We start from the raw sequence: 27,912 nt of genomic DNA on the forward strand, positions 1-27,912 counted from the left end.
ACAACAAGGACTGCCAGCATCATCCATCAAAGTACATCTCGCTGCTATCTCAGCCTTCCACCTGGGAGTGTCCGGCCAATCTGTATTTGCTAACCCCATGGTAGGCCTTTTCCTCAAGGATTTGGAACGCCTACATCCTCAGACAAGACAGCCTGTCCCAGCATGGGACCTCAACTTTGTCCTCTTCAAATTAATGGGACCTCCTTTTGAGCCAATAGTGCCTTGCTCCCTTCTCTATCTATCATGGAAGGTAGCTTTTCTGATGGCCATCATATCAGCTAGGAGGCTGTCTGAGCTAAAGGACCTTACCTCTGATCCAGCCTACACAATCTTCCACAAGGATAAGGTGCAACACAGGCCTCACCCAGTCTTTCTTCCCAAGGTAGTGTCACTCATACTAGCCAAGACATTTTTCTACCTGTCTTCTATCCTAAGCCTCATGCCAGTAGCTGTGAGCAGAGGCTACATTCATTGGATGTTTGGTGAGCACTAGCATTCTACATCGAACGCACTAAGTTGTTCAGGAAGTCGAACCAGCTGTTCATAGTGGTAGCAGACTGGATTAAAGGACTCCTGGTCTCATCTCAAAGAATATCTTCCTGGATCACGTCCCTCATCCACACGTGCTACAAGCTGGACAAGGGCCTAGCCCCGGTACTTATGGCATATTCCACAAGGGCACAGGCCTCGTCAGCGGTGCTCCTGGCCCAAGTCCTGACACAAGAAATTTGTAGGGCAGCAACGTGGTCCTTGGTGCATACATTTACCTCTCACTATGCTATCACCCAACAGGCTAGAGATGATGCAGCATTCGGCAGAGCAGTGCTCCAGTCAGCATTTCCTTAACTCCGACCTCAACTCGGTGGAGCTTGGGAGTCACCTGATTGGAACTGACAGGAACAAGCACTTAAAGAAGAAAAAATGGGTACTCACCTTCTTGTAACTATTGTTCTTCGAGCTGTGTTGTTTATGTCCATTCCAATACCCACCCTTCTACCCCTCTGTTGGAGTAGCTGGCAAGAAGGAACTGAGGTCGGGCCAGGTCAGCAGGGTCATATATTGAGCACCATGAAGGAGCCACTTCAGGGGGCTCCACAGCCAACCCGATGGGAGCTGCTAAGGGAAAACTTTCCGATGAATGTGCATGCAGTGTGCGCACACCTGGTTGGACTGGACATGAACAACACATCTCAAAGAACAACAGTTACGAGAAGGTAAGTAACCGTTTTTTCTTATGATCTTGAATTAATGAGGATGAGTTGGAGATTTACCTATTTGTCAAATGACCTATCAAAGTTTGATGATTTCAGTGCTCTGAGGGACTGATTCTCCACTCTATACCTGTTCTACACTGGGAATTACATGGATGTAGAAACAGTGTAACACATTAGCGAACCAGGCTGGTACTATTTATTTATACATAGAGCAATGTAACTCCCCTGACCTACTCTCAGAATGAGGCATTTATATCAAGGGGATGCTAGTACTATATAACTAATAGTAATAGGGCAACCACTGCATGCTGACTGCATGGTATAACCACAGTATTTAGATAAAGCCATCAATGTAACTACAGCTGTGGAAGACAATTTAATATGGCCAGCAATGTAACTATACCGTTAGGAGGGTATAACTAACTACACAGATAATAGTAGCAAGGTAACGATGTTCACAGGAAAGCATAAACATACCAATAATAGCCACCATGTAAATCAGAGGGTCTCCGTATTGATGCAATAGCAGCAGTGTAACTTTGCTCAGTGGAGAGGGGCATAACTATCCCAATGACCGCAATGGGGTAATTGCACCAATGGGAGGGTATAACTCTACAAATTATAACTCTGTATATAACTCTTCCATTAACAGATGGGTCACCTGAGTATGGGTCAGAGCAGTGTCTCTAGGTGTCAGGGCATGAAACTCTGAAGAGATGAGACTTTAAAACACAGCTGACTACTCGGAGCTTGACTACAAAAAGGAAATAAAGCTTATTGAAGAAGAGTTGCACAATCTGTGTCTGGAAGACAAATGAGATAAACCAAGCAAGGTGTAGATTTTCTGTTTGCTTCCTGTAAACCCCTCAGAAATTGCTTAAATATATTTATGAACAGAGCTTTCTCCCTCAGGCATCACCACAAAGAGATGAGAATAAAAATGTAATAGATCCATCCCTCTCAGGAACAGAAACCACACATGGATGGACGCAAAAATTGCTGAAACAAATGGTTAGACTTCCATCCAGTCACTGAATTGAAGAGGACAGAGCAGACACCAGATAAGAGTGATACATAGTAAGTAATACAAGTAGCTAAAACAGCCATTCTTGGAGGACTAATGTATAGAGACTTGTACATAGGTTTTGATCCAACTCTCAGCCTGAATTCTTCTCCCCATCCTGACAGGTTTCAGAGTAGCAGCCGTGATAGTCTGTATTCGCAAAAAGAAAAGGAGTACTTGTGGCATCTTAGAGACTAACCAATTTATTTGAGCATAAGCTTTCGTGAGCTACAGCTCACTTCATCCGATGAACTGAGCTGTAGCTCACAAAAGCTTATGCTCAAATACATTTGTTAGTCTCTAAGATGCCACAAGTACTCCTTTTCTTTCTCCCCATCCTGACACCCTTGAGCATACAAGTGAAATAAGGCCCCAGGTTGATATAGTCATTATTGTTTAGTAGTCTACATGCAGTGAGTTGGTTGCTATACTCCAGTACCTTGTGAGCAGGTGTCTACATTACAGAATTGCCATCACTGGCACCCTTGTTGCACTCTCAGAAAAGAGGCCAGGGATTGAATGGCCATGAAGATTGATCTCATCATGTGCCTCTAGAGGATCTCTAGATTGGTAGGGCTGTGCGGTGCTACACATGGGATCTGTGATACCAAGCACTCTTCAGGGCCATCCACTAGCACTACATTCACTAAACACTTCAAAGGGAAAAGTTGAATCGTCCAGTGGCTCTACAACCCCTTTCCCAGACTCCGAATCCATGTTGGGTGACTGGATATTGCCCTGCAGCAGAGCAAAGAACTATGAGGCAACCCTCTCCAAAAACAAACACACCACCCAGCACCTTCAGAGATTCCACCTTCACCCTTGTTTGGTTTCGGCACAAACCTTTGCTTGTGTGTAGCCCTTGAAACACAACGCTGCGGACCACCTACGGCCCTCACATGGCTCTTATGGAATTCTTCCATGTGACTGTCGAGCAGTAAAATGGACCAATTACTTTTAATTGCTAGTGGGTTTTTTAGTTAGCTTTTGCTTTGTCTTTCTATTATTAACCTCCTAGCTCCATGAGGGCACAAGATAGACTCCTAAGCATCAATTGATCCACACTCGGATCCCTCAAAGACATAACATAAAGGGAAACAATCAAAGATAATAGTTCCCACCAATTTGTTCTTATTTTTCTTATCTTTTTTTTCAAGAGATTATTAGAAACAATGAATAAAATAAATTATTTTTAAAACAGGAAAAATTCCTCAGTGCTACATCATTTTGGGAAACATTGCAGTGTAAATGTTTAGCAACTTGATTTTATTTCCCTTTGCCCCTGCTACAATGTATCAGTACCAGAACCACTCCATAGGAATTGCTGTCCTGGAACAGACCAATGGTCTGCCATGGCAAAGCTGTATCTTCTGAATGGCTCCCTGAAAACCCAGGAATAACCCCATTATAAAGAGGTGAGCTAGTGTGATTGGTCACTTTACCATAATGTACCAAGAAATGTCCTCTGTACTGCAAGGAAGATAATCATGAAGCCCTTGAGGCTCAGTGTTTAACCCCTACAGGGACTAGGGATATGGACGGTAAATTCAAAGACCAAATGAAATTAAAGGGGTAGATTTTCTGCTTGAAGCCTTCCACTTAAGGGAAAGAGGAAGTGCACTATCACCAAAGGAATTTTCTATAGGAGAATCTCTCATTAGCAGCGTGTTTTCTCCTTTTTAAAGTTCAAGTCTGGAGCCTTTCCTGATTCAACATGACTTAAATGTAATGTGGTAGTATGCTGGTGAACTAGGCCTAAATAGCAAAAGGCCCTTCAGGTAGAATGAAATGCCACTAAAAAGAGAGAAGTCGAGCTGAGTACAGCAGAGATGTCAGATACATTATTCACCAATTTCCTTCAGGGCAGCTGGAAGATTTGTGTTCCGCTCTGTTGCATTCAGAAATCACAGTGGTGAATGTTCTGCACAATCCTCTGGCTGATTTAACAAAGCCAATAGATAGGTTTACCAGATGGCATCAGACATCAGTAGGAATGTCTGACAGCCCCCGATAATCACAGTTTATATGATTGAAACCTGTTTATATTGATTGTGTATGGAATGACACAAAGTGCTTATATATTCACTACATGATTGGCTTAGGTCTAGTCCTAATCAAACTCCTAAACAGATCAGTAGCTGCCTAGTTGGAGCAGACAGGGACACATCTGTTTTAATAGATAAAAGAGGACATTTTGGAGTCTTCTTCCTGGGTCAGTGATGCTGGCATCACTCTCATTTTTGCCTCAGAGGAGGAATACTCTTTTACCATCTCCAGAACAGAGCTTTGTCCTGTTCTTGCTTATGGAAAAGAACATAGATCTTTGAGAGATGAGGGAACTAGTTTGAGAAAAACATAACTGGCCTAAATCCCAGCTAGATTATCAAACTGAATCAGGCACTTTAAGATTTTAACTGGTTTGGACTGCCTCATTCTTCTCCCCATTTCAACATCTCTCTGCTTCTACAATATCCCTCTTTTTCTTTCTTTTTCTTTTTCTCATTTACTGCTAAGAGAATAGCCATAGTTGGTACCTGTAATACATACTGAAGAATGCTAGAGGGAGGTTGAGGAAAGACCTATGGAGAGGAGCAAAGAGAACAGTATGGAGAACTGTTACCTTTGCAGGGTTTGGTTACATTCTTAATCCAGTTTAGTCCTAGAGGCCTTTTTCTTACTTCAGCCCAAAATTCCTTTGCCAATGTTCCTCACCCTATCATAGTGTTTCTCAAAGTCTGAGAAAGGGCTGCTGCTGTTTGTTAGCGATTACACATTGTTATGACCGGATGACTGCTTGGTAGCCTATATAAAACTGTACCCAAAAGTCACCTACTACAGGATAGGCCCAACAAAGAAAATAACAAAACGCCACTAGCCATCACCTTCAGCCCCCAACTAAAACCTCTCCAACGCATCATCAAGGATCTATAACCTATCCTGAAGGACGACCCATCACTCTCACAGATCTTGGAACACAGGCCAGTCCTTGCTTACAGACAGCCCCCCAACCTGAAGCAAATACTCACCAGCAACCACACACCACACAACGAACCACTAACCCAGGAACCTATCCTTGCAACAAAGCCCATTGCCAACTGTGTCCACATATCTATTCAGGGGACACCATCATAGGGCCTAATCACATCAGTCACACTATCAGAGGCTCGATCACCTGCACATCTACCAATGTGATATATGCCATCATGTGCCAGCAATGCCCCTCTGCCATGTACATTGGTCAAACTGGACAGTCTCTATGTAAAAGAATAAATGGACACAAATTAAACGTCAAGAATTATAACATTCAAAAACCAGTCAGAGAACACTTCAATCTCTTTGGTCACTCGATTATAGACCTAAAAGTTGCAATTCTTCAACAAAAAAAACTTCAAAAACAGACTCCAACGAGAGACTGCTGAATTGGAATTAATTTGCAAACTGGATACAATTAATTTAGGCTTGAATAAAGACTGGGAGTGGGTGGGTCATTACACAAAGTAAAACTATTTCCCCATGTTTATTCCCCCCCACCACTCGCCACTGTTCCTCAGACGTTCTTGTCAACTGCTGGAAATGGCCCACCTTGATTATCATTACAAAAGGTTATTTTCCCCTCGCTCTCCCGCTGGTAATAGCTCACCTTAAGTGATCACTCTCCTTACAGTGTGTATGGTAACACCCATTGTTTCATGTTCCCTATGTATATAAATCTCCCCACTGTATTTTCCACTGAATGCATCCGATGAAGTGAGCTGTAGCTCATGAGAGCTTATGCTCAAATAAATTTGTTAGTCTCTAAGGTGCCACAAGTACTCCTTTTCTTTTTGCGAACACAGACTAACACGGCTGCTACTCTGAAACATATAAAACTGTGTTAATAGTCTCAATTCAGTTCCAAGTGGATGGAGAAAACCCCCAATCCTCACTGGAACTCTTATTGGGCAGGCTCAGTAGAGCAGGGGTGGGCCAACTATGTCCCGGGGGCCACATTCGGCCCTTCAGACATTTTAATCCGGCCCTCAAGCTCCCGACTGGGAGTGGGGTCTGGGGCTTGCCCTGCTCCACATGTGCCGTGGCTCCGCACGGATTCCAGAAGCAGAGGCATATCCCCATTCCGGCTCCTACACGTAGGGGCAGCCAGGGGGCTCTGCACATTGCCCCCGCCTCAAGTGCTGCCCCCACAGCTCCCATTGGCCAGGAACTGTGGCCAATGGGAGCTGCAGGGACAGCACGTGTGGATGGTGCAGCATGCAGAGCCATCTGGCCGTGCCTCCACATACGAGTCAGAGCGGGGACATGCCGCTGCTTCCAGGAGCTGCTCGAGGTAAGCGCCGCCTGGAGCCTGCAGCCCTGACCCCCTCCCATGCCCCGACCCCCTCCCATGCCCCAACCCCCAGCCCTGATCCCCCTCCCACGCTCTGAACCTCTCGGTCCCAGCCCAGAGCACCCTCTTGCACCCCCAACCCCTCATCCCCAGCCGCACCCCAGAGCCCGCACCCCTAGCTGGAGTCCCCACCCTCCCCAACCCGCTGCCCCAGCTCGGACCCCCCCTCCTGCACCCTGAACTCCTTATTTCTGGTCCCACCCCAGAGCCTGCACCCCCAGCTGGAGCCCTCACCCCCTCCCGCACCCCAACCCCCAATTTCGTGAGCATTCATGGCCCACCATACAATTTCCATACCCAGATGTGGCCCTCAGGCTAAAAACTTTGCCCACCCCTGCAGTAGAGAGACCAAAAGATTTGATTGTGCAGGGAGCATAAACTCCCTTCTTGCATGTAGAGGTGGCTCCTTCAAGTCAGGATAAAGGCAGAACGGCAGGTCATGTTCTATTGGGGAAGATTACACCAGCACTGTCTGTGCTGTACCTGATCTGCAGGTAGTTATCAATCCGGCATCCTCCTTGAGCACACGCTATAAAATATAAACACCGTTGCTCTCTGAAGGTCTTGAACTGGTGAGCTGCATTATCTTCTGTTTCAGAGTAACAGCCGTGTTAGTCTGTATTCGCAAAAAGAAAAGGAGTACTTGTGGCACCTTAGAGACTAACCAATTTATTTGAGCATGAGCTTTCGTGAGCTACAGCTCACTTCATCGGATGCAACCGGATGCATCCGATGAAGTGAGCTGTAGCTCACGAAAGCTCATGCTCAAATAAATTGGTTAGTCTCTAAGGTGCCACAAGTACTCCTTTTCTTTTTGCGATTATCTTCTATGTTGCTGGAGACGGACAACAATGCACTCGCACTGACTTGCTCTGGCACTAGTTGCCACTTCAAGATGCTGACATGGACAATTACACACCATGCTGAAGATGTCCATGTTAACCTTATTTACTGCTGCAGGGCATTTCAGAATCTGTTTTAATGGCACATCCATTCAAGACAATGGGACAAAAGGGGTTATTTACATAGCATTGATTTGAAAGGATGTTCTAACCATCTTCAATTGCTGCTGAGACTCATCCTTGGCTTGGCAGTATTCCAGGGGGTTATGTACCACGTTCCCTTTTCTTCTTCTGTGACCCTGCTGGCCACCATTCATTTGTCCATGAAATTAGTAGAAATCAAGGACACACCAGTGCAGAGCATAGGAACTGTGTTGCTCCAGGAATGTCCAGGAGGTGCATTACCATTAATCAGTAAGCAGGTGTGCTGTGCCTGGAGCTATCTGGAGTGTTTGGTAGCAAACAGTGTGCCCTTGTTGCCAAGAAGGCCAATGGCATTTTGGGATGTATATGTAGGGGCATTGCCAGCAGATCGAGGGACGTGATCGTTCCCCTCTATTCGACATTGGTGAGGCCTCATCTGGAGTACTGAGTCCAGTTTTGGGCCCCACACTACAAGAAGGATGTGGAAAAATTGGAAAGAGTCCAGCGGAGGGCAACAAAAATGATTAGGGGGCTGGAGCACATGACTTATGAGGAGAGGCTGAGGGAACTGGGATTGTTTAGTCTGCGGAAGAGAAGAATGAGGGGGGATTTGATAGCTGCTTTCAACTACCTGAAACGGGGTTCCAAAGAGGATGGATCTAGACTGTTCTCAGTGGTAGCTGATGACAGAACAAGGAGAATGGTCTCAAGTTGCAGTGGGAGAAGTTTAGGTTGGATATTAGGAAAATCTTTTTCACTAGGAGGGTGGTGAAACACTGGAATGCATTACCTAGGGAGGTGGTAGAATCTCCTTCCTTAGAAGGTTTTAAGGTCAGGCTTGACAAAGCCCTGGCTGGGATGATTTATTTGGGGATTGGTCCTGCTTTGAGGATGGGGTTGGACTAGATGACCTCCTGAGGTCCCTTCCAACCCTGATATTCTATGATTCTATGAATCTGGAGAGCTTGGTTAAGCATAACGTAGAGGTATGAAAATGGAAAGTGGAAGTCTTGCCACTCCTTTTGTACATTTGATTATAGTTCCTTTTAAGACAATTAGATATTCCCAATATGGCCAGTGGCCCTGCAACCCTCTCTGTTCTAATTCTGCTTGCTTAGCCACTGTGATGGGTGCTTTGCCAGTTTAGATTTATTTTCTTTTCCTACTGAACAACTAATTGGATGTCTTTTGAAGTTTGTTTTCTTTATGGGATTTTTTCTTGCTGGTTAAGAGTGTTCAGTATGCTTCCATTTAGTTAATGACCAGAAATTGTGCACAGCAGCAGTTCAATTGACCCCCAGTTTCTATCATCTAATACTTTTTTCATCAGCAGTTTCAACTGCTTCACCTAACCTTATCTTTAAAGGAACCATAACAATGGTTCAGTGGTAATGATAAAATAGTTGTACTTCATTAAACGGAGTCTTCATTTTATTTGTAATTTCAGCATGCTACTTCTACTCATCTATCACCAGAGCTTCATAACCGCCTTGGGGTGCTGTTGTTCCATAATATCCTGTCACATTTTTTCTGCATTTGGTGAATGAAATGGGCCAAAGCCTGAGGTATTTACTCAGTCCTTTCTCAGGCAAAACTCCCAGTGGTTTCAAAACGTGTGGGCAGTGAAAGAATTGTATTTGCCATATCTCAGCTATCAGGAGAGTAAATGAAACCACAACCATTTCTCTATACTGTCATTAAAATGGTAGACCATAAAGGCAATAGGAGCTGTCTTTAGAGCAAGGGACTGGGGTTTGGAACTCCTGGGTTATGCCACTGAGTTGTGCTCTGTACCTCAGTTTACCCATCTGGTAGAGGGACATCATCATCATCATCCCTGTCTCACTGAAAGGGTGAGGTGGTGGTGACGTTTAATTAACTTTAAAGTCCTTGAGATTCCCAGATGAAAACACTACATATGAACGATTATTGTAGACTCATCATCTGTACACCCTGTTGCATGGCAGCATCACTGCTGTGACTGTTCCTGTGTAGAACAGGTAGCAAATGTAGTTTAGTGTCAGTGTCAATGTCTCGACTTGTTGGCATCCTTTGAGTACAAAATCAGTATCTGGAGGAGGCATAGGGATCATTTTACATGAAACCCATTCATATACTCTCATAATCTTCCTTCTATTATCACATCCATTTGTGTTAAAGAGAATGAGTGTATTGACTGGATAAGCATGCCATGCTATGGACAGAGGGATCAGAGCAGTGATCACTCAGCCAGCTCTTTTAAAGTGAGGCCTTTTGGTGTTAGTTTCATATATAGGTATTTTTAATTGGATATGCTGCTGTTACTATGCAGAAGTGCTCTAAACTATTATCCCGTGGCTCAGAGATTACTCTTTGTAAAGGCAAAGTGAAATGCTGAAGGCTTGTCTTCTGAGGACAGCAAATCCACATCCTAATTTGACATGTGCTAACCTGTATAATTGTTTTCAGGTATTCATTGGTGAATTGCAGCCTTTTCACTCTAGGTCACTAGCTCATTTCCAGATGAAAGTCTTTACCATAAAATGGCTGTCAGTGGCTTATGTGAAATGACTTGATAGCCTCTATAAAGCCCCTAGTGGACAGGTGATCATGCAACAAAACTGGCACCCTTATTGACAGTCTCATCAGAGAGGTGAAGGATTGAATGGGAATAAAATTAGTCCCTCAGGACCAGACATGAGTGTTAGTGATGTGGGAGGGGCTTGCCTTGCTGCTCCCTGTCCTGCACGTTTTCTGGGTAAATATGAATGGGATTATATGACAGAGTTTCCAGCAAACACAGGGGACTGGACTCCATGACCCAGGAGGCCCCTTCCAGTCCTGCTTTCCTAAATTGAGGATTTCAGTTTCCAGGGCTGCCGATCCAGCAACTTTCTTGCACAATAAAATTTAATTGAATATTAAAAGAAAGAAAAAATGCTACTAGGGAGGCTGATTCTTGGATGAACTTAATGCTCCAGGCCCCTGTGGGTTAGGGGAAGTGTCACCTTTTGTTCTTTTGCTGTAAGAGAAGCAGGGGTGAGCTAAGCACAACCTTAGACTAGCGACGACCATGCCCTTGGTAAATGAAAGAGATTGTTTTTAATTCACAATTCGTTCCCCTTTCTCATTGTTTGTGGGCTTTTAAACTATTCATTTGGGGGCTCTCTGCCTGGCCACAGGTGGAAGGCTGACCTGAAAGCCAGCAGAGATGCCGTTTCTAAACAAAGCTGGAAAAACAACAGTGGGCTGCTAAGAGTAAGGTGCCACCTCAGTGGATCTACCACTAGAGTGAAGCAGTCATCTTTACATAACTGGAGTTGATGATCCTGTATCCTAACATACAGCCTGAGGAAACTGGATCGTTCACCTGCTTAGAGCTATGGTATGTTTTTCTGCACTTTTTATGTGTGTGTGCACGCATGTACATGCATTTAGGAGCCTATACTCCAGTGCACTTTTCCAGCAATGTAAGTTGGTTCATGAAGCTAAAAGGTCTTTTCTAACTTTCCCTTGAGGTTCAAACTGCAATTTATTTGTAATTGAATTAGCTGGATGTATTCTAAGAGAATCACACTTCTAACAGAAACCCAAATGAAATATCCTTTCAGCAGACTTGGTGAGTTATCGTCAGAGTTGAACTTATATTTTCCCTTCCATCATATGTTCTTTCTCGCTCCCTCATTTCTTCAGTGGGGCAAAGCTCTGTTGTGAGATATTCATCCTACAATGTCAGTTGTACCTGAGAGATATCTGCATCCTCAGTTTGCTTCCCTGCTTTTATGCTGCAAGCAGTCTTGGAATAAAAATTTTTCAAGCTAATTGCGAAGTGCTTCCTTTCATGAATAACCTGAGCTATACACATGAATAGCACAATTTGTAGTTGTCATGAGCTCTGGAGAGGGAAGATTAAGAAGGAAAGGCTCTTTAATTAGCAGTGTCCCATCCATTAGACTAGGTATTGTCAGCAGTTGGAGAAAGATAGACACCATAGAAATCAGACCTCTAAGTGGTCAAAGAATCATGTCCTCTTGTTAGCCAAAGTGTCAGCCTCCAGGCCACCTGCTTGGATGGGACCAGTTACCCAAGTACCCACATTCCACAGGAGCCAGCCTTGAGTGCCATGCTTGGCTGGGCTTCTGTGAAGCTGCTAGGAAGGCTAACTTATTTGGGGCCTGGAGCTACTCTGTGACTGTCTCTCATTCAAGGAGCTGTAATTACAACGCTAATATCGGGCCCTGGCACTTGTCCCTGATCACTTACCTAGTTAGATCTTTACATTGTGTTGTCACAGCTTTTGCAAAATAAAATGACCATTTTTCTTGCTGTAAAAAACCTTGATCTTTGGAGAAGTAACAGGCTATCAGGGATTTTCGCCTGTGATCCAAGATGGATCTTGGTAAATCCAGCCCTGTGGCTTTGTAGTGAGCACCATGCACTACTAATAACTCCAAGTTCAATATGCTGGACTCTTCACTTCTCAAGCTTGCAGGACTAGGAGCATAGAAAAGTCATTCGGTATAACCTGTGTAACAGGGAAGCATGTGGTCCCATAGTGACTGGTTTGACTGAATTAGAAGCAGTCTTTCTCAAGCAAAGAAGGTTGCAGAAAAAAGGGCATGGAGCGGGGAGAAGAGGAAGCCCATGCTCAAGTCCCTGATTTAAAAATTTCCTTAGAGGAGAACTGGATACAGAAAGGTGGGTATATTTTTGATTTAGCTGGGGCTTAGTGGTTTATATGAGTCAGGCCCAATGAGAGAGGATTGCTGTGAGCTGATGGACACAACGTGTTTTTTTTCTGGCCCTTCTTTTCTTGTGTCATCTCTACCATCCTAAGGCTTGATATGTTTGAAGTGTTCTCCATTTACACACGTGAGTGAAATGCAGCAGAAGAAAAGGGAGAGCAGAGAGAGGTCGATGGATTAGCTGTCTGAGGGGGTAATTCTCTCCTTCTCCCTTGTTAAATTCACAAGAGAGCTAATAATATTAGCAGTAAAGAGAGAAGAGACTGTGTTAATTTAAAAGTAAAGCCAAAAAAGTCTTTTCCTGCTTCTTTTATCCCCAGAAATAGATTTTGTGCTCTGTGAGCTACTCGGCTAAAGGCTAAATCATATTGTGTTGTACATATTAACTGGAAACAAAGCAAGTCTCAACAGATGCTTGAGCAGATGCCAAATGTCAAATTTGATGGGAAATGCTTAATTGCTTCTCGCAAACCTTTTGTTTCTCTGAAAGTGCATCCCTCACAGTGTAAAACACCTTCTCTCTTTCAAACATCAGTTCAGAGCTCCAGCCCTGGGGCTCCCTGTCCAGTGGAACAAGCCAGCAGACTCCAATGAGGAAGTCTGGCAAAAGAACTGGATTGTGTTGTGTAAAATCTGTTGGGGTTTTTGGTTCTCTTTTTGTTGGTATGTTTATTTTGGCTGGTTGGTTGGTTTGTTTTTGCAGAGCTGAGACACATTTTTACACCTTTGTTAGGGATATTTCTGCTCAGTTTTCCTCCAGAGGATCATCTTCATTATTTATTTTTCTTTTATGTCCACCAGCCCATTTCCCCCAAGATCAACTTCCCATTGTACACCTCCATATTTTGTATAAAAACCCACTATGTCCCAAGAACACTCCCTGCAATTTGCAGTACAGCAGGGATACAATAACAACAATACTTAGCTGTACCACTTGGAAACCCCACAGTGACTAGCTCACCTAAAGTATGTAGAAAGGTGGAGGCCAGAACGTTCATATATGGCCTATAATTTTTGGGTGCCCCAGGTTTTGAAGCCCTATTTTAGACACTTAAGGGATTGATGTTCAGAGATGCTGAGGACCCAGAAATTCAACTGAAGCTCTGTTCCTTTTAGAAAAAAAAACAAGAGGGTCCTATGAACAAGAAAGTGGGAGAAAGAGCTCTGGAGACACAAAAGGCTGCCCTGTTTATATTGACTCATGTGGTTATATACTGTTCCTTGCTGCACCAGGAAAAAATGAAACCTCAGAGAGAATTTCACTGCTTAATTTTGGATGCCTGTTGATTATCTGTCCAGCTGTGTGTGGACCCTCATTCCTGCCACAGTCAACTTGTTTCTTTCTATAGCAAGGAAGTTGTATAAGAGAGGGCACAATCTAACAGAGATGTCTTTCTAAAACATATGTCCTAGTTCAGCTGCAAGCTGTTAGGCTAGATGCAGGAATCATGGGGTCTGTTATACAGGATGTCAGACAAGATGATCATAATGGTCCCTTCTGGCCTTAAAATCTATGGGTGTACTCCTGGCACTATTTAAGTCAATGGGAGCTTTGCCATTGACTTCAGTGGAGCTCGGACTTCAGCCTATGAATCTATGAAACTTCTTCCAAAGAGTACTGGTTACTGGAAGCAGAGTTGTCTGTAATTTCATTGCAAGCCGATGGGGCATACGGGAAAGCTTCATCTGTCATGTGAAGTGACCGCAAACCGAATGGACAGAGTGGAAACAGAGTGACCCTCTTGCACTGGTTGAGTTAGGGGAGCCAATCAATCTAAGCAAAATATCACTAAAGTTTAATCAAGACAGATGTCGGATCCAGAGTGTTTGACTGGAACCACCACAGACGAGAGCCCCTCCTTTCCTAGCATTAACATCCTCCACACAGGTTTCAGAGTAGCAGCCGTGTTAGTCTTTATCTGTGAGCTGTAGCTCACAAAAGCTTATACTCAAATAAATTTGTTAGTCTCTAAGGTGCCACAAGTCCTCCTTTTCCTTTCATCCTCCACACATTTATCTAAAGGATAATAGAGGTGATTGTTAACAGCTCTGTGGTCTGCCTGGAAGAACAGAAGAGGTGACTTTACTGTTATGTGGCAAGTCCTTGCGAATCAATAACTAGGAGAATGACAAGCGGACTGCATGTCTTAGATTATAGAACTTGTAGCTAAAGTGCTGTTCAAAAAAGGGATTATTTCCTGTTTTTCTTTGTTCAGCAAGGTGGAAATAAAGGGGCCACCTTCTTAATTGTTGTCTGGAGCTCTTTGAATCATACGTTGTTGGCTAGCAGCCTGCAGTAGCAAATGATCATTTTGTCCAAACTGGTGAGCACAGGGGAGAATGAGATGCAAGAGGCATGTACATGTGAGGGAGTGTGTGTGTGTGGCTACATCCACACTGCAAAAAAAAATCCCCCAAAAGAAGCAACGAGTCTCAGACCCCAGGTCAATTGACTCAGGTTTGCATAACAGGGCTAAAAAAAAGCAGCGTAGATGTTCCCACGCAGGCTTAGGGTTGCGCCTGAGGGCTGAGGCAACACGCACCACACAGAGCCGTACGGCTGCGCCTCCGCCTAGGTGCTGAGGGACATGTCACTGCTTCCAGGGAGCCCCACAAGGTAAGCACCGCCCAGAGCCCACTCCCTGCATCCCCTCCCACACCCCAACCCCCTGTCCTGAACCCCCTTCCACACCCATACTCCCTCCTCGAGCCCACACCCTGCAACCCGCCCCCCACACCCCAACCCCCTGCCCCAGCCTGGAGCCCCTTCCCATACTCTAAGAAAAGGAGTACTTGTGGCACCTTAGAGACTAACCAATTTATTTGAGCATAAGCTTTCGTGAGCTACAGCTCACTTCATCGGATGCATACTGTGGAAACTGCAGCAGACTTTATATACACACAGAGATCATAAAACAATACCTCCTCCCACCCCACTGTCCTGCTGGTAATAGCTTATCTAAAGTGATCATCAAGTTGGGCCATTTAAGCTATTACCAGCAGGACAGTGGGGTGGGAGGAGGTATTGTTTTATGATCTCTGTGTGTATATAAAGTCTGCTGCAATTTCCACGGTATGCATCCGATGAAGTGAGCTGTAGCTCACGAAAGCTCATGCTCAAATAAATTGGTTAGTCTCTAAGGTGCCACAAGTACTCCTTTTCTTTTTGCGAATACAGACTAACACGGCTGTTACTCTGAAACTTCCCACACTCTGGAGCCCTAATTTCTGGCCCCACCCTGGCACCTGCACCCCCAGCCCAGAGCCTGTATCCCCTCCCGCACCGCAACCCCCTGCCTCCTAACCCCTCATCCCCGGCCCCACTCCAGAGCCTGCACCCCAACCCCCTTCTCCCAGCCCGGTGAAAATGAGCAAGTGAGTGAGGGTGGGGGAGAGTGAGCGACAGAGCGGGGGATGGAATGAACAGAGGCGGAGCCTCAGAGAAGGGGTGGGGCTGGGGGCAGGGCAAGTGTCAAGGTTCCTCCCCCACTCTGAACTCTAGGGTACAGATGTGGGGACCTGCATGAAAAACCTCCTAAGCTTATCTTTACCAGCTTAGGTCAAAACTTCCCCAAGGTACAAAATATTCCACCCGTTGTCCTTGGACTGGCCGCTACCACCACCAAACTAATACTGGTTACTGGGGAAGAGCTGTTTGGACGCGTCCTTCCCCCCAAAATACTTCCCAAAACCTTGCACCCCACTTCCTGGACAAGGTTTGGTAAAAAGCCTCACCAATTTGCCTAGGTGACTACAGACCCAGACCCTTGGATCTTAAGAACAATGAACAATCCTCCCAACACTTGCACCCCCCCTTTCCTGGGAAATGTTGGATAAAAAGCCTCACCAATTTGCATAGGTGACCACAGACCCAAACCCTTGGATCTGAAAACAATGAAAAAGCATTCAGTTTTCTTACAAGAAGACTTTTAATAAAAATAGAAGTAAATAGAAATAAAGAAATCCCCCCTGTAAAATCAGGATGGTAGATATCTTACAGGGTAATTAGCTTCCAAAACATAGAGAACCCCTCTAGGCAAAACCTTAAGTTACAAAAAAGATACACAGACAGAAATAGTTATTCTATTCAGCACAATTCTTTTCTCAGCCATTTAAAGAAATCATAATCTAACACATACCTAGCTAGATTACTTACTAAAAGTTCTAAGACTCCATTCCTGGTCTATCCCCGGTAAAGACCAGCATATAGACAGACACAGACCCTTTGTTTCTCTCCCTCCTCCCAGCTTTTGAAAGTATCTTGTCTCCCCATTGGTCATTTTGGTCAGGTGCCAGCGAGGTTACCTTTAGCTTCTTAACCCTTTACAGGTGAGAGGAGCTTTCCCCTGGCCAGGAGGGATTTCAAAGGGGTTTACCCTTCCCTTTATATTTATGACAGCAAGGGTGTTTGCTTTTGTGCGATTAGAAAGTTGGCAACCCTACGTGGGCTCTGAAGTAAAGGGGGTAGGTCTCAGGGCCCAAGCTCCAGCCCAGCCCTTTGTCCCTCCTCTTCCCTCTGAGGCCCCGGCCCCCAGCCAGACCAGAAGCTGTAGCCCGGCCCAGGTAAGAGAGGCCCAGGGAGCCCAGGCCACCGTAGGCTGCCACAGACCCTCCACCTACCTGGAAGACATTGCAAAAACCTCAGTGCAGAATGCAATTGCTCACTTACTTCTCCTGGGGAGCACGTTCCAGCTGTGCTCTTGACCTATTGGGGTTTTGGTCCTGGGCACCTAAGACACCTCCTCTCTCACTCTACCCATCACTGAGAAAAGCGGCGCTTTGGCTGACATTCCCCAGCTTTGTACTGAGCTGGAGTTTGCTGATCTTCTGGGCACATGGCGAAGCTGATGGACTGTATTTGCCAAGGCATCCTTCTTCTGAGGAAGTGCTTGAGTAGGATTTGTTGGTGTTGTTAGTTTTCTTTCTTTCTTTTTGGTGTATTTTTGGACACACTTATTGTGGGTCTGTGTTAGGTGCATTAAAATGTGAGGAATGTGTGTGCATGGGAGAGAGAGAGAGAGGGAGGTGTTTTGTACACATGAGGTGGCTCTCTCTGGGAACATCTACACTGCTATTTTTAGCCCTATAGAGCAGAGGTTCCCAAACTTTTCTTATTGCGTACTTCCTTCCAGATCTACCAGCTGCCTGCATATCCCTACCCTTATCATTACTGATAGTTATGGTGCGATGTATACAACTGAAAAAAAAACCCCTAAGTTCTGAGCTCAGTTAAACTGGACAGTTGCTGGGCAACTGAACCCACTCTGTACGGTGATTGGAGATGAGAGCTCTGTACGTCATCGTGTCTTTGTATCTGTGTTCTCACTGGTACATCTTGAAGTAAATTAACTACCGTATTTTATATAACAAATTCCCACAGGGTTTTAAAGCTTAATCTGAGGAGCCTATTATGAAAATGCAAGAAATAAAATAATAAATAAAATCCACCATTGCACAATTTCTCCTGCTTAACCCCCAGAGATGTCTCGCATACCCACAGGGATCCATGTATCACAGTTTGGGAACCCCTGTTCTATAGCAGTGGTTCTCAATCTTTCCAGACTACTGTACCCCTTTCAGGAGTCTGATGCGTCTTGCATACCCCACGTTTCACCTCACTTAAAAACTACTTGCTTACAAAATCAGACATAAAAATACAAACGTGTCACAGCACACTAGTATTGAAAAATTGCTGACTTTCTCATTTGTACCATATAATTATAAAATACATTGATTGGAATATAAATATTCTACTTACAAGTCATTGCTGTATGAAATTTTAGTTTGCACTGACTTCGCTAGTGCTTTTTATGCAGTTTGGTGTGAAACTAGGCAGATACCTAGATGAGTTGATGTACTCTTTGGAAGACCTCTGTGTACCCCCAGCAATGGCGGATTAGCCACTGGCCCATGGGGTGGGGCTGTGGGTGGGGCCACAGGCGGAAGGGGCACAACAGAGGTGGGGCCGCAGGCAGAACAGGTGGGGAAGGGACCCCCACTTGCTCCGGCCGAGGGCCCTGGGTAACCTTAATCCACCTCTGACCCCCAGGGGTAGATGTACCTCTGGTTGAGAACCTCTGCTCTAGAGCAAGCTGGGGAGCCCAAGGCAGCTGACCCAGGCTCTGAGACTCGCTGCCTCAGGTCTTTTTCTGCTCTGGAGATGTATCTTCTGATGGGAGGTGATTCTGTGAGATCTTCCTTAATGAATTGCTAATTAAACTGAAGGAGGCTCCCTGAGTCGACTTTTCATTGTTTGTCTGTCGCTCATCAGTCCAATCAGTATTTATGCTCTGCTTTTCTATTGCCACCTCGAAGTTAATGTTCAAATCATACTCACACAAGCATTTCTCCCCCCGCCCCCAATTCCTTGCTTAAACCCTGCATTGCTTGAGGTCTGAAATCTTGAGATGCAGGGGGCTCTGAATCACTCCAGAAACTGGAATTAAAGTGCTGGAGAGGGAAAACAAATGACACCTCCTTTCATCAGTCTAACAATGCCCTGAGGCTGCAGTCGAAATTGTCACCCCTGTATTGTCTTCCTCAGCTCTTGGCAAGAAATCGCAGAGCCAGGGCCCTGCTGTCTCCTTCCTTGAATCAGTTTTTCATGTTTTCCCATGAAAACTGAAAATCCTAGAGCTGTTGCCTGGCTGTATTCCAGAGATCCCATCTACACTGCCAAATCAGCCACATCAGGGAAACATTGATATGGTTCAGTCTTTTGGTGTTTACACTATGGAATGGAAATAAACAGGATGTTGGAACTTGACAACTGAATGGAACGTAGGAAGCAAGAGGTCTCCCATGGGACTTCAGGGTTTTTTTGAGGAGGCATGGCCCAAAATGCAAATCAGAATATCACTCTGGCGATGGCAATTGTTTTTGTGGGAGCGTCTGTGGCAATAAAATACAAGCTGGCCATGGCTGTACAGATTGTGTAGGGAAGGTATAACTAGTGTCAACAGTGGAGTTGCCTGAAAAATGTTTTAATCTAAACTGTTTTTTGACAGAAAATTTGATTTTTGATGGAAATTTTTCACAAAAACTGTCTGCTTTCTGTAGACATTTTCAGTGGAAAACAGAAAAATGCTTGAAAAAATGAAATCTTTCAATTGGCTATTCTGCTGCGATGCCTCATGGGAGTTGTAGTTCAGTTTCCTCATGTCCCCCTTCTCTATGAGCCAGGCTTCCCCGTTGGGCTACATCTCCCATGATGTACCTCAGCCAGCGACTCCCTTGGTGCAGCTGCCTGCCCTCATGATGAGGGGCGAACATGATGCTCCATAGGAGATGTAGTCTGACCAGGTCACCCACCCTATAGAAAAGCATGGGAGCACAAGGTGCGTGCTCTGCAATGCTCATGTGACCCCACAACAGCATTTCCAAATTGAATTATTTCAGTTTCAGCCAAAATGTTTCAGTTTTTTTTTTTTTTTTGCCATAAAATCGAACTTTTCAGCAGAAAACTGACTCCCCCCGCCCCTTTTTGTCAAAATGCAGGTAAGTACTGAGAGGCACAAGTAAAGCTCTTGTGTTAGTAGGACTGAAAAAGTGGCCCACTGCATGATAGTACATTAGCAGAGCAGTAAGGGGGACTCCAGGTTGAATTATAAGAGATGTTGCAGGTCCAAGTGGAGGTGAATAACAGAGCTGTGTGGTACAAGACTGATAAAGAGGAGGAATCTAAGTCAATATTGAGTTGTCGTTTTGGGACATCTCCCATAAGGCTTGCCCAGCATTGTCCAAGTAGTTTCAGTCTCTAACTTCACAAGAAACAACAACAAAACCTGCACTGTTCTGTGGTGGGGCAGATAACTCCCCCATCCAGCCAAGAAGAGCCTAAAGGGAGGAATCCGGCCAGGTTCGGGGCAGTACTTCATAACAAACTAAACTGGGGCACAGGGCCCCCAGCCTGGGACCCTGGATTACTGACTGAGAAATAGAAGCATTGCCAGTCTGAGCCCTCTGACAAAGATGGGCTGGTGGTTTTCTTTCCTTGGAACCCCTGGGACTAAGCTTTGGCTTTAGTCATGCAGAAGTGTAGGAGTTAAGACTTCCTTCGGGGGCCTGAAAGACTGCGTCCTCTTTCTGACGTGAAACTGCAGGGAGCTTGGCCTCCCTTCCACGTCGACTGCTTTGTCCTCCCAAAAATGGGGGCGGGGGGCAATTCTAATCTTGAAAGCTGTACCTCAGACCTAGAAACCAGTCCACAGGACCACTGTCCTCACCCCATGAGGTTACTCAGGAGACTTAACCCTCAACACCTTCCTTAGCAAATAACATATGGCAGCTATTTAAAAAGTTCTATGAAGGTAACGAGTGTGTAAAGGGTGGGAGCTTTGAAACAAGAGCAATTTATTGAGGAATAGCATGGGGTAGATGATTCATTCTCTTCTTCTAAGCTGCCTCTCTGTTGTCTCTCTCTTCACAATATTTCTTGTCCCATCCAATTATTGCTAGTTGCAAACTGCATGTTGAATATACATGGGTGATAAATGAATTCTTTGCTTTCGTTGTCTCGCTCTTTATTTTGACAAATGATTCTCCTGGGCTCCAGAGTTATTGTTTTTCCAGATTTCCCCAGATGTTTTCCTGATTCTTCACTTGCAAGGTGTCACGCCTCAGACTTCAAAGGGCTGTTGGTGCATTAATTCCTTAAACATGAAAGGTGACACCACTCTGGAGGAGAGGAAGGGATATAGGTAGGTTCATTCATTCATGTGGGATTTCAAAGGCATGCAAAGCTATGCAGTACGCCAGACATTTACAAAGCTTGACAGTTCACTTCCCCTTCACTGTGTATATATGGCAGGATTACAGCAGCCTGTAGCATTGCATTCTCTGGAATGACATCAGCATAGAAAGAATACATTGAACTATATAATGTGGTACAGGATAAAATGAACCTGGATTTGCCCTTCTGGAAATGGGCTGTTTTCTAACTGTTTCCTCTCTCCTAAGAACACTGACTTGCTGACCATCTTGTTGGGCATCAGATGATGCATCTGATGCATGGGCATCAGATATTGTTACCCACATTTGGATGCTCAGAATTACACTGTGGCTCAGATGTTCTCTCCCATTGGACCTTAATATTTAGAGCATCTTCCATCTCATCTAGAAAAAAACCCAGAGTGTTCACTTTGATGTGTAAAGTCTGCATTAATGAAATGACTGAATTAACATTTGGAGCTACTTGGGGAGGAGAGCAAGGGGAACTGTTGGCCTATATTTAATCATATTAATAAACCCTCTCAGTTTGCACATGCTCAGCAGCGATATGATAGAATTTGGCCTCTAAATTCTCTGAACAGTCAGTCTCGGTTGTGCCTGCTTCATTCCCACACAGTTTCTATGAGCTAAACAGGCTACACATGTGCCATCCCCACAGAGTGACTGAGCACGCTTCTCCTCGGACGGCAGAGGAAGAGCAGGACTTGGCCTTCCGTTGCTCCTTCTGGAAGCCAGGGGTTGCTGGGCACACCAGGCACAGGAATTGAGAGCAGAGAAACTGTCTCTCACGTGCGGTCAGTGCTTTCATTGCTGATGCCCGGGTAGAGAAGAGGAAAAGGGGAAAGCTGCAGTGGGGTGAGGAGTCAGGACTGGAGGGAGTGGTGAGGAAGAAGATTGGGAGGAAGAGCTGAGTGGTGGTGGCAGAGGAGACTGCAGCTGGGACAGACAGGTTGGAGGGGATGAGGTTGAAGGGGTCAGGCTTGGGAGTGACAGGAGCACAAGAGTCTGTAATTACTGGAGTTTACGTCTTCAGAACCTGGAATAGAACCCAGGATTCATGAGTCTCAACATTCCTCTGCTATCAGCAAATAGCTGTGAAACCCACTGGCAAAATGAGTGCCTCATCTCCTTCTAGTGCAGAGGTGGGCAAACTACGGCCCGCAAGCCACATCCAGCCTGCGGGACTGTTCTGCCCAACCCTTGAGGTCCCAGCCCGGGAGGCTAGTCCCCAGCCCCTCCCTCACTGTCTCCCCTCCCCCGCAGCCTCAGCTCGCTGTGCCGCCAGTGGGACTGTGAGCTCTTGCCAGGCAGCACGGTGGTGTGGCTCCAGCTGGGTGGCGTGGCTGACAGGCCTGGTGCTCTGAGTGGCATGGTAAGGGAGCAGGGGCGGGGGAGTTGATAAGGGGCTGGGAGACCCAGGGGGCAGTCAGGGGACAGGGAGCAGAGGGCAGTTCGATAGGCGTGGGAATCCCCGGAGGCCTGTCAGGAAGCAGGGTGTGGATAGGGGTTGGGGCAGTCAGGGGACAGGAAGCAGAGGGGTTGGATGGGGATGGGGGTGAGGTCCTGGGGGGCAGTGAGGGGCGGGGGTTCCTGGGAGGGAACACACACAAAAATGGCATTAAATGAATGTTAAGGTTGCAAAGTCAAATATTCAGAAGTACAGAAATACAGAGTTAAGGTTGCCTGTGTAACCTTAATTTGTCCCCTTTGTTTGTATGCATTATGGTAGAGTCTTTAGTTACATGATCACATACCATTTTTCCATGGGACATCTGTTTTATTTAATGCATAAATCAAAGCTGTATTGTGAATGAGGCTGTTATCTGTAGGAGCCCTGTGTCAATTGTTCCAAAAGTTGGAAGGAGTGTAGTGAATGGGGTTGGGTATTGCAGGAAGAGAAAAGATGGTCTCATAGTTCAGGCAGTTGAATGCTGCCCTGGAAAATTGATTCTGTCCTTGCCTGTGTCACAGAGATCCTAGGTAATGCTAGTCAAGTCACTTGAACCTAACTTTTCCTAGGTGGGAGGCCATTAATATGTTCCTCATATTCTGGATTCCCAGTGGGAGATCTGGGCTCTGATTTACAGTAATGCTGAGCGCTCACAACAGCAACTGAAGTCAGTGGGAGCTGTGCTTTGAACATATAAAGAGCTATAAAATGCTCAATTATCTGAAAAATCAGGCCATAAGCACTTCAAATTGGACACCCAATATTAGCGTACACTTTTGACATGAATGTCTCTGTGCCTCTGCTCCCCATTGGTAAAATGTTTTGAAGATACATCCATTAATGTTCCTGAAGCACTCAGACGCTACAGAGATGACCACCATAGAAAAGCCCATGAGGAAATCAATAATTCTGTGTTCCGAACAGACTTTGACTGGCATGCAGTAAATAGGGCACAGAGTCACCGGTGAAGAGTATAGTTAAAACAACACATTGAAAAGCTGCTCACCATCTAACATGTGGGCTGAATGACATAGCAGTTCTATGGAAAAATTTACATGTGGTCATGTAATGAAAGACTGTATCACAATACATACACACAAATCCATATGCATTGCACAGACAACCTTAACTCTGCATTTGCTAACATTTGATTGCTTAGAATTTCACCCTTAATGTTCTTTTAATGTGTTTTTTGTATGTAATATACTTATATTTCTGTCCACTGCTATGGAACAGGACTAGCAACAACAGTGTTTAAATAATGTTATTTCTAATACAATGTCAACCATAGCTGGCCAGGGCATAGACCTGTAATTCCTCCTTGTTCCTTGAGTCAGTGGGCCTATTTACATATCAAATTTCCCCATGTGGGAGGAGCATGTCATGCCACAGTCCTCTGCCAATGTTGTAAAATGGCTCTCCCAGGGTATGTCTACATGACAACAACAACAACAAACCATAGCAGCAAGCCTCAGAACCTGGGTCTACAGAGTCAGGCCCTGGGGCTCACTCTATTTCACTAAAAATACCCATGTAGATGTTTGGGTTCAGCTGGAGCTTGAAACTCACCCATCTCCCCAGGCTTCAGAGCCACCTTACAGCCCAAGCCCAAATGTCTACACAGCTATTTTTAGTGCAACAGCATGTGCTCGAGTCTGTAGACCCAGGCTCTGAGACTTGCTGCTGCAGAAAAAGGGAACTTGCTGTGTAGATGTACCCTCACACACACTATATTTTTTCCCACTAAGCTAGGCAAATGAATTCCCTGGTTGTTCCGTTCGGATTCACACAGTGTTCTTCCTTTTTATAAACTGTGGACCACATCCTGCAGGGTGCTGACCACCTTGTTGTCCTAATGCAGTCATTGGCAGGGAGTTATTTGGCATTTTGAAAGAGCCGCTCAACACCTCACAGGATCAGGCCTTAAATTATTGGCATAACTGCAGCAACTAGAAATTGCAGGAAAAGAATAGGGGGGGCTTCACTTTTTCTTCTTTTGAAAGACTGGTTCTTTTATTCTCCTACCATACAAAATTGCTGTAAGAGTTGTAACATTTTTCTCTGATTACATTGATTATTTTCCTTGACACTGTTTGAGAGCCTCATTGCTGGGAGAATATATGTGGTTTTGGCTTGGTTTTTTTTTCCCCCTCACACAAAATGCTCTTGGGAATTGATTCTGAGGCAGTGGTAATCTAAAGTAACAGAACAGGCTTGAAATGAGAGGAGGAGTACACTGATATTGTCCCTGTGTGGGATTTCCTGACTTCTAGCTGGTCCCCTTCATTATCTTTATTTATTCAGGTAGAAACCTATCGAGATTATAATCTTTTCTTCCGGGGACACTTGTCCATATCTAGCAGCTCTGAATAACAATACTCCAGTCCTGAACCTGTCTCAAGGGTGAGACAGCCTGTTTCCTTTTGACTGTTTGCAAACAGTTTTGCTGCTCTGGAAAGTGGTAAATTGTTTCTGTGTTTGTTCTACGCAGCTCAGTAAATCTTTCCTTTCTTGCTCAGATTCCAACTACGACTGTTCTAAGGATTTGTGAAAATTGCCCAGATGGGGATTGCAGTGGGGAGTGCCAAACAGCCAGTAAGTCACTCATTCATGGAGCAAGCAAGAGCGCAACTTGAAATCATGGCCCAGCTCCTCTTGGGGACTCTTCCAAGCTCCTGTCAGAGCTCTGATGACTCCCTCCCATTTCTTTCATTATACTCCTCTGACCTTGCATTGTGTCGGCTGATCTTGTGACCTGAGAAGGACTGGATATCATCTCCTTCTGGGGCTAGCCAATGACATAGGGACAAGGGGTCACTGCAGCATTCGTTCCTTTTCCCTATGGGCCTGAACATTCACCTTGACAGATTTTCATCCTGGCAGCTCTTCGTCCTCCACCCTGCCAGCTCTTCCGTCCCTTCTAGGTTCCATATAGATAAATCTTGACCAAAAAAGCTTGACAAAAAAACTGGATCTGAACACTTGTCAGTGTTTTCTCCTAGCTTAAAATAAGCCTTCTCTCTTTCTTTTATTTTTTCCCTGATTTGGTCAGATGATGATTTTGAGGAGGCAGGTGAAGGTGGAAATTAGTCAACACGTAGCAGAACAGTGTTATCATCAAGGAAGAAGAGTTGTTCCATGATGCAAGGGACTGGTGGTGAGATGGAGCAAAGGAATATTTAGTCTGGATTCCAAGAAACACTTCTTGGAATATGAAATTCTCTTAAGCTATGGAAGAATCTCCCAAAGGAAGCCCTCCCTATTGCCTGCCTCCTTTAGAATTGGGCTGGATACAGTGCTGAACAATCTATAGTAGGAAGTCCTGAAGGTAACATCAGTTGGTGTCCAATTTAAATGACTTTCTTTGCATTCTATGTTGTGTTGCTCTAAATAGGTGGTTCTACGGAAATGTTGTACTCCACACCTGCAATGTGTGATTTTCTGACACTTACAGTTTCATTGTTTCTAAAGCAAATTTCTTCAAACATGCATGTTTAGGTGACAAGTCAGATGTTTTAAAAATATAGTGACATGGAGCTGTGTCAGAAAGGGCTAAATTCTGCTCTTGACTATGTCAATATCAATCTGGAGGTAGCTCTGTTGAAGGCAGTTGAGTTAGGTTGACGCTGGTATAACAGCGAGCAGGATTTGGCCAAAGTGTCTGAAAAATGTCTTTCCAGTGTGTCCCTAAGAACCCCTCAATGCCAACTGACAAAGGGTTCACTGTTTTGTAACTGGTTTCAGAGTAGCAGCCGTGTTAGTCTGTGTTCGCAAAAAGAAAAGGAGTACTAGTGGCACCTTAGAGACTAGCCAATTTATCTGAGCATAAGCTTTCGTGAGCTATAGCTCACTTCATCGGATGCATTTTTTGTATGCATGTTTTGTAACCACAACTCCTAACGAGTGTAACAAACTCACTATGCCTAACGCACTGCTTTCATGGTATTTATCCATAAATAGTGTTTTGTAAGGTATCTTATGTCCTACTCATCCTGGAAATCATTGCAAGATGTTTTTTGCAAGATGCAAACAGGTTTTGTCAGACAAAAGGATGTAGATTCAACTGTTTGCCCTTGCTTATATGTAGATTAAGCATTGTAAGTCACCTCAATGCAAGCCCCATTTTGCACATGGAGTCAACATGAAGATGTGAAGGCATCCTGGAGCCAGCACATCAGGAAGGGAACCAGGGGGGTCATCCCGAATGGGCACAAAACAATAAGTTTTGGAAAATATAAGGAGCAGCAAAAAGCCATTTTGGGATCCATTCATGGAGGAAACCCCTTGAAGGATATGGGGTATTCATAAAAACTTGGATCCTGGTTTTGACTGAACCACCAGCAGCTCTCTCAAACACTAAATCCTTGGGAGAAAATTTACTTTATTAAATAGAAAAGGTACCATTGATAAGTGTATTCCTAAGCCTGTGTTTTATGTTTTGTTTTGAATGTGTAAAAATTGCAGTTTCTACTCATTATCCTAACTCACTATCTTGTAAAACTTAACCTTTGATAATAAACTTATCATTGTTTCACTATAAATATGTTTCAGTGCTGAAATGTTCTGAAGGGCCTGATCCTGCATTGAACCTGTCAACCTATGTGTCCCCTGTGTCTTTGGAGACAATTACCTGGACATTTCTGTGTGCATCCAGTGATGGGCTGGCTGCTGCAGGGAGCGCTCCAAGGACTAGGGGGTTGTTGTGTGTCTGCACAGAGAGAGAGAGGTCTGCGGAGAGCTGGAAGTCGGTGCTTGTGCTGCCGGAGGCTGTTGGTTTCAGGGAGTTGAGCTACGGCTGGCACAGACAAGACTGCTTCACGCTCAGGACAGGGAGTGGTGCCTCACAACCCTGGAAAACGTTACACCTAGGACTTAACAACCTGCTTAAGTTAAGCATCTGCTTTAGTGCTTTAGGGGACGTGAGGCCTCTGTGAGTAGAACACTTTTTTTTTTTTTTTTTAATCAGATACAGCAGAAAAGGCTGAATGGAACTTTTCCAAACTTCCCAAAAACTTCCTCTGGAGTTAGGAATAAACATGAGAAATTCCCATCCCAAAAGATATTGATTTTGGGGGGGTTTTTTGTTTGTTTTTTGAACGTTATCTGCAAAAAGGCCCTCTAATGAAAGTGCCATGTCAGTAATAACAATTGCACCGCTAGTACAATGCTGTAGCTGTCATTGTTACTTTGCCAATGAAAGAGGATGATATTAGATTATTTTTCAAGTCAAGAAAACAGTGAAGTAGGCATGGTGTAGGCAGCCTTCTTAGTGGCAATAACCTAATTCCACAGGATGTTATAATCATGACACAATCATACACTTGAGATATTACAGACACTTGTCTGCTCCTTGTGCATCCA

At 44.8% G+C, this 27,912-nt stretch overlaps 1 protein-coding gene and 1 long non-coding RNA gene across 5 annotated transcripts in view; both read left to right on the top strand.

Moving 5' to 3' along the window:
- The window catches only part of GRIP2 (glutamate receptor interacting protein 2), a 479,198-nt gene that overhangs the window by 198,037 nt on the left and 253,249 nt on the right, over positions 1–27,912 (top strand). The gene's annotated exons all lie outside the window — the stretch shown is intronic.
- Positions 1,587–26,965, top strand: LOC311523330. Its single transcript, XR_014712316.1, has 5 exons — positions 1,587–2,291; positions 20,926–21,070; positions 21,760–21,895; positions 25,071–25,146; positions 25,604–26,965. It is a non-coding gene; the product is annotated as an uncharacterized lncRNA (long non-coding RNA).

This window comes from Lepidochelys olivacea (assembly GCF_965140295.1).
Source record: "Lepidochelys olivacea isolate rLepOli2 genome assembly, chromosome: 7".
NCBI classification, from domain to species: Eukaryota; Metazoa; Chordata; order Testudines; family Cheloniidae; genus Lepidochelys; species Lepidochelys olivacea.